General features: G+C 31.0%; 1 pseudogene; it reads left to right on the top strand.

Annotated features, from left to right (window-relative positions):
• The first annotated feature begins 1122 nt into the window (after positions 1-1122).
• Positions 1123-8364, top strand: part of LOC122094786 — a 12882-nt pseudogene continuing 5640 nt past the window's right edge.

Here is an 8364-nt window from a genome sequence, read left to right as displayed (position 1 = left end):
TCTGTTTTCTTTCCGTTCTTTTGGGCAGGCTTGAGGTTTGTTATAATTAATGTTGTCTATGCGTATAAGGTTTAAGAAAAGGTTTGTGATCTTCAATGTGGTAATAACCAGGAAATCGGTCAAGATATGATTAGGGGGTGGGGGATCTGTGTGTCTCTGTGAGAGAGAGAGAGAGAGAGAGAGAGATTACCTTGTAAATGTGAAGGGGGGGGGGGGTTCACCCCGACTGTGGATCAGGTTATACCCGTGATTCTAGTAGGAGAACCTGATCTGCTCTCGATCTCCCATATGGACAAGGAAGTGGAGGAATTGCTTTTTATTTATTTATTTATTTTATTTTATTGGTAGAAAGAATTATGATATATATATATTTTATTGTAGGAACTCATTTCCCAATAAAGTGGTATAGATATTTTGCGTTTCAATAAATAATTTGTGTTTCCTTAATCCTAAACAAATTTATTACTTTTGACATAATGTCTGTAAAATATTTTTTGTTGAAACAAAACGAGTTTTATGAGCTTGTTTTGATTAAGATTTGTACTTTTGAGTATCAAATTTACAGTTAACAAGAGGCTTAACCATGGAAGCACTTGTAAGAAGGTTATGTTTAGTTGTTTGCAAAGGAACTCTGTCTGCTTGCATGGCTCCTTCCCTGGCACATGGGAGCATCAACCAAGGGGTAGGGCAGTCTATTGTGTGATGGATGCTTCCACACAGCCTTCCATTGGCTCGCATGCTAAGGCAGGAGTCGCATGAGTGGACAAAGTTCTTTCTCCCATATTGAGGCTACAAACAGGTTTTATATATTGTGTTTTTTTTAATCTTACTTTAATATATCACTTCTAAAATATTTATTGCTTTATTTTCTCATTTTATTAAGTTTCTATATTATTTATTGATGTTCTTAATTGAGCTTGGACCGAGTCATACATAATTGTACCTACTTCCATTCTTGAATTTTTTTAAGAGAACTTTATTTATTCCGTTGCTCATTATATTTCCAATCATTTATGTTTTGTCTATTCATTAACAGGTTTAACTGAATGATGATTTCAAGACTCCAACAGTGGTCTAAGTCTTTCTGGAACAGAAGATGGAAAGGGAATGTTGGTACTTAAATACTAAGTTTGCACAACATTTTTGCATATGAGCTTGGATGAATTCAAAATGTGGGTTTATAGGATTTGTATTGCACCTGCCTAAACTAAGCCACCAAAGAAAATTTGCAAACATGGTTGCTTTTGAAGAATCAAAGAATGATATGAATATCTGTGTATCATTTTCGCAGTCTTCTACAACCATTTTTTTGCATGGATTTTCTGCTTCTTCACACTTAATTTTATTGTTAGCTTTATCCATTTCATGGGCTTACAAGAGACGCACAATGCCTACCCTTGAAAATTCAAAACCAGTGTTGAAGAATACATTCTTATACTATTCATCTACATTTATATCTTGCATATGTATATCTTTTTGTGATCTTCTCCTATGCATGTTAAACTACCTCTCCGGGCATAGATATGGTTGGTCTTACCTAAACTTTGTTGCCCAATTGGATTTTTCATTCAGAATGCTTACTTGGTTTGTGATCTCTGCATTCTTGCACACCCAGTTTTCCCATTCAATGACGCAAAGGTTCCCCATTCTACTAAGGATTTGGTGTCCCTTTTATTTCCTAATGTCTTGTTCCTATCTTGTTATACATCTTGATTTTTCTTGGAAACATCTGTCCTCACCATTCCTATTATGGATCTCTGATGCTATATCCATTGTAGCTAGTTTATTACTTTGTTATGCTGAGCTATTTCCCAAGGGGAGAGAAGATGATGATTTCCATATTTTGGAGCCTCTTATGAGAATTAGTTCTAATAGAAACAGTGTTGACGATGGACAGGGGTCAAGTGTTAGTGGAAACAGTGTAACTCCTTATGCAAATGCGAATTTTCTTAGTATTTTTACTTTTAGTTGGATGGGCCCGTTGCTTACACTTGGGTATAAAAAAACACTTGACCTTGGAGATGTTCCTCAGGTTGCCCATTGTGATAGTGCCAAAGTAGTTTTTGCTTGTTTTAGAAATAAACTGGAATCAGATGGTAATGGTGGTAAAGTAAGCACACTTAAGTTGGTGAAAGCATTAATTCTCTCAACATGGAAAGAAATCCTATGGACGACTCTACTCTCCATTGTATGTACATTGGCTTCTTATGTTGGACCGTACCTCATTGGCACATTTGTTCAGTATCTCAAAAGCCCTCACCAACTAAAATATAAAGGTTATGTGCTAGTGTTTATTTTCTTTATTTCAAAGCTTATAAGGTGCCTCTCAGAGAGGCACTTGTTCTTTCAATTGCGAAAGATGGCAATTAGGGTCCGTGCTGCTTTATTCTCAATAATCTATAAGAAGAGTCTCAGACTTTCAAGCCAATCAAAGCAGGTCCACACCAATGGGGAGAATGTTAATTTGATGAGTGTTGATGTTGAGAGGATTGGATTTTTTAGTTGGTACTTGCATGATATATGGAAGGTGCCTGTACAGATTATTCTAGCATTGTTCATCTTGTACAAGAATGTTGGGCTCGCTTCACTTGCAGCCTTTGTTACTACAATTATTTTGATGTTAGCAAATGTTCCACTAGGAAAGCTACTAGAGAAATTTCAAGGGGAATTGATGGTTTCAAAAGATCGAAGGATGAAGGCGACATCTGAGGCTCTGAAAAATATAAGGATTCTTAAGCTTCAGGGCTGGGAGATGAAGTTCTTGGCTAAGATAATGGAGCTCAGAAACTTTGAAACAAGATGGCTAAAAAAACTACTTTATACATCATCTATTAATGGCTTTATCTACTCTTCAGCTCCCATGTTTGTGTCTATGGCTACATTTGGTTTTTGTATGCTTATGGGAATTCCACTAAAGTCAGAGAATATTTTATCTGCAATTGCAACGTTTGAGATATTGCAATCGCCCATTTATAATCTCCCAGACACAATCTCCATGATAGTTCAGACTAAAGTTTCCCTCAATAGAATAGCCTCATTTCTTTGTCTCGATGATCTTCATCCGAATACAATACAGACACTTCCACATGATGAAGCTGATGTTGCAATTGAGATAGTCAATGGGAATTTTTCTTGGGATCTTCATTCCTCTAATCTCACATTAAAAGATATTAATTTTCGAGTGTACCATGGTATATCTCTTGTATACTGTTCTTTTTATATCTCTTTTTATATCTCTTGTATACTGTTTCTTTTTATATCTTTTTATATCTCTTGTATACGTTTGAGATATTGCAATCACATTAAAAGTTGATGTTGCAATTGAGATAGTCTGTTCGAAGTGTAAAGCTTCTTAAGATTATAAAAAAGTCAAAAGCTTGTAATCCTGCTATTGCTGCTTCTATTTCACAGTCTACTGGGCTTAAATTTTTTCTTTTATGTATGCCAGAGGCATATCTACAGATCTGTTCTTCTGATTTATTACTATATTCAGTTGGTCTTGTTTTTAATATTGCTCCCCATCCTTCTATTGATCCATCTGTTTCAATAATTTTATAATCTGAGTCATATGGATATCTTAGAGGTGGAATGTTTAGTACAATATTTTTTATTCTTTCAATTAAAAATTTATCTTGGGTATTAAACTTCTTTTCTCCTTTAGGATTTGTTTTAGCATATAAAGGGCCAATTATTTTACCGAGATTTGGAATAAAATCTCTGGCCTGGTTTACTAATCCTATGAAACTTTTTATTTCTTTTGTGGTTTTTAATTCTGAGGGAAATTCTAAAATTTTTGTAGCTATATGAGGCTGTAATTTTATTTTCCCTAATCCTATTTCTAATCCTAAAAATTTTATTTCTTGTTTTCCTATTTCCATCTTTTTCTTAGAAACAACTAATCCATGTTTATAAAATTCTGAAAATATCTTATGAAGGTGTGCTATATGTTCAAGTTCTGTTTTAGAGAATACTAATATATCATCTATGTAAACAATACAAAATTCCCTATAAGGTAGGAATATTTCATCCATTCTTCTTTGGAAAACGGCAGGTGCATTTTTTAATCCAAAAGGCATTACATTCCATTCATAATGTCCTTCTGTTGTTGTAAAGGCTGTCCATGGTTTAGATTCTTCTGCTATAGCTATTTGATGGAAACCTGATTTTAAGTCAAACTTTGAAAATATTTTGGATTTTTGTATAAATTGAATAAGAAAATTCTTTTGAGGTAAATTATATGCATCATCTATTGTGTTATCATTTAGACGTTTATAATTTATCACCATTCGGCTTTTTCCTCTTCTTTTTTCACTTTCTTTCATAACTATCATAGCTGCTGATCTATGAGGGCTGTTGGATTTTCTTATAAGTTTTAATTCTAATAATTCTGAAATATGTAATTTAAATTGTTCTGAATCTATTGGGTGATATTTTGGTACTCCTGAGTTTATTTTTAAGTTTAAATTTATAATATCTAGGACTGTGAAATAGAAGCAGCAATAGCAGGATTACAAGCTTTTGACTTTTTTATAATCTTTAGAATAGAACAACAAACAGAAGCTTTAGCACAACTTGAAAGACTAGTTCTAACAGACTATAGGTATGCAAAAAGTTTTTTAAAAGAATATTATTATTTTGCAAGTATAAGTGGAAATTATTTTACAAAATCAGTAAAAGATAAATTATTTCAAAAACTACCTGGACAATTAGGAGAAGAAATCAGACAAAAATGGCACCCTATAAACGATAACCAGGCCAGAGATTTTATTCCAAATCTCGGTAAAATAATTGGCCCTTTATTAGTTTAGTACTGTTTATCTTCCAGTAATATTCCAAAAGAATAGGTCCTTATGCTCTGGACGCTGAGGCAAGATGGCCGTTTAGTCCCTGAGAGCAGACCCCCTGTGTGAGGGTATGAATCATGTTGGCATGGCGTCCCACATGAACTGGAAGACTTGCATTTCTGGGCTAAAGAATTCCCTTAAAAAAAAAAAAAAAAAAAAAAAACATAAATGACAGTCTGAGTAAGCATAAAGAATGGCCGTAATACTGAGCGTAACGTTTCACCGGTTGATTCCCAGTGTGAGGATGTATTGCAGAAAGCATGGAGCTCATACAAGCTTTAGATTAGTTAAAAAAAAAAAAAAAAAAAAAAAAAAAAAAAAAAAAAGAGGATCAGAGATCAGAGAAAGGTTCATACTAATCTCTCTCTATATGATTTCTATATGATTGCTATACGGAACCAGGAGAACACTATTTCCCTGGATTTTAGCAAATCTTGATCCTAAATTTTTCTTTCTTATAATTTCATTCTGTCCTGATTCTTTTTTATCTGCAAATGTTACTGGTTCTTCTATTGGTAATCTTTTTCCTCTAGGTTTATAATATTTGAAATCATCCTTTGGTTGTCCTAACTCTGTTGGTTCTAATTTCCATCTTGGTCTATTTCCCCATATCATGTTTGGGTTACTGGGACCATAAGGTCTTGTATCATCATAAGTTGCATCATTCATTGCTTCAATATTTTGTAATTCTTCCATATCAGATTCTAAACTATCATCAATATTTTCAGTGATTTCTTCATTTATTAATAATCTAGGGTCTAATTCACTTATCTCGCTTGTTTCACTAATCTTATCAGTAATATTTAATTTTCTTATAATAAATCTATCTTCTCTAACAATTAATTCCTCTTCATCGGTTATCACCTTTGCTTTTATTGCTAAATTTTCTAATCTTATATTATCCTCCTTAGAGAGTTCAACACCGAGTTTTCTCTTAAATATTAATGTACTAATTAAACTATATTTATCATATTGTTTTAATATTTTTATTTCTTCCTGTGTTATTATTCTATCTTCCATTTTCACTGTTGGTTTGATTTTCTAATTCTTTTATTAATCTTTCTCTTTCTTCATTATCTATGGTGTCGTTTGTACTACTCTCAGCTCCTGGTTTTGTTTCATAATCTAAAAATCTCAGTCTATAATTATCATTACTATCCTGGTATATTAAACTATCTCTAGGTACATATACTTTGTTTAAGTCTTTATCTTCTGTTATCCTGCTTAAATTCCATTCCTGTCCTGCTAATATTATAGGGTCAATTTCTGGGGGTTTTAATAATTTACTTCCTTTTGATCCTATTCCTTCAATAACTTCTTCTATAGAAACCTTATAATTTGTTGTAGAATTATTTGTTATTTTTCCTATTAATCCTATGCATAACATTAAGTTATCACCTTTAAATGAGTTATATCCTTTTGTCATGACTTTGATTTTAATATATTTCATTAATTCTCTTATTTTAAGTTGAAAATCTGGTGCTACATAATATAAGGATTTATTGTTTGATAAATCTACTTCTGTCATGGCTATTAAAGCTTGTCTTAATTGGGATTTAAGATCCCATCTTTCATCTAATATACAGATAAGAACTTTTGTTCCTACCTTCTTTCTGGCAAAGCCTTTTATTCCTATTATAAATAATCCTAAATGAAAATATCTTTTATTTGTTAATAAAAGTTGTCTTATTGATTCTTGGCTAATTACATCTATGGTTTCGACTTCATCTTTCTGGCAAACTTTTATTCCTATTATAAATAATCCTAAATGAAAATATCTTTTATTTGTTAATAAAAGTTGTCTTATTGATTCTTGGCTAATTACATCTATGGTTTCGACTTCATCATTCGAAACTGATAAAGCTATTATAAATAATCCTAAATGAAAATATCTTTTATTTGTTAATAAAAGTTGTCTTATTGATTCTTGGCTAATTACATCTATGGTTTCGACTTCATCATTCGAAACTGATAAAGTAACTTCTTGATATCCTGAGAATAAACTGGTATCTTTTAAGAAACTATTATGTGTATATAATCTTCTTGGATCTATCATACGGGCTTGTTGTGTACTAAATCTAGTAATATCTGATTCAATATCAACTATCTCTTCTAGTCTGATATCTTCATTATTACTATTACTTCCACTTCCTCTTAGTATTCTTCTAATCATACTATCATCATTAGTATTTTGAGGTCTTGTATTATGTTCTTGTATTGTTCTACTTCTTCCTGAAAATGGTCTAAATCTATTCATCCTAATTTATATGGGTTTTTTGAAGTTTCTTCTTGTAAAATTTTTTCTACTGGCATAAAACTTCCATTATAAGTCTTTTTTATTATTTTTATATTTTCTTCAGATGTAGATATTTTTAGATTACTTAATTTTTGTCCTATATCATCAAGTTCTCTAGTGATTTTATTACTAGTATTTATTTCTTCTAACTTTTTTAATATTTTAATTAATCCAATAATAATTAGATTATTTTGAACTATTAATATCTGATCATGAGTTGCAGGGGGTTTATATTGGGTTAAACCCTGGTTTTCTATTGATAGTTCTAGCGAATAATTTTCTAATAATCCTTTTAATTCTGTTAATTCTGGTTCAAAGTTAATCATTATATATTTAAGATGTTTTATTCTTCTTTGTTCAGTTAATAGGATTTCTGAAATTTTTATGTATTATAAAATCTTAACAAATCTTCTATATTTTTAATTCTTTCATCAAATTGGTTAGTTACTTCTAAAAACTTTTGTTCAATCTTTGTGGATAATCTTAATAATTCTAATATAACCATTTTATCTGAATTATTATCTTGTTGGGTTTGTTTTAACAATAAAGTAATACTTCTATTAATATAATCTAAATTTTGTTGTATTTTATTTATGTCCATTCTTATTTTTAAAATTTCTGTTTGTAAATAATCTATTCTGTCCATTCTGTAAAACTTCTTGGTAAGGCTAATAAAGGAAGTAAATTATTAAAACCCCCAGAAATTGACCCTATAATATTAGCAGGACAGGAATGGAATTTAAGTAGGATAACAGAAGATAAAGACTTAAACAAAGTATATGTACCTAGAGATAGTTTAATATACCAGGATAGTAATGATAATTATAGACTGAGATTTTTAGATTATGAAACAAAACCAGGAGCTGAGAGTAGTACAAACGACACCATAGATAATGAAGAAAGAGAAAGATTAATAAAAGAATTAGAAAATCAAACCAACAGTGAAAATGGAAGATAGAATAATAACACAGGAAGAAATAAAAATATTAAAACAATATGATAAATATAGTTTAATTAGTACATTAATATTTAAGAGAAAACTCGGTGTTGAACTCTCTAAGGAGGATAATATAAGATTAGAAAATTTAGCAATAAAAGCAAAGGTGATAACCGATGAAGAGGAATTAATTGATAGAGGAGATAGATTTATTATAAGAAAATTAAATATTACTGATAAGATTAGTGAAACAAGCGAGATAAGTGAATTAGACCCTAGATTATTAA

This window comes from Macadamia integrifolia, chromosome 12 (assembly GCF_013358625.1).
Source record: "Macadamia integrifolia cultivar HAES 741 chromosome 12, SCU_Mint_v3, whole genome shotgun sequence".
NCBI classification, from domain to species: Eukaryota; Viridiplantae; Streptophyta; class Magnoliopsida; order Proteales; family Proteaceae; genus Macadamia; species Macadamia integrifolia.
The sequence above is the reverse complement of the archived record's forward strand: the minus strand, read 5'-3'. Positions and strand labels throughout refer to the sequence as shown.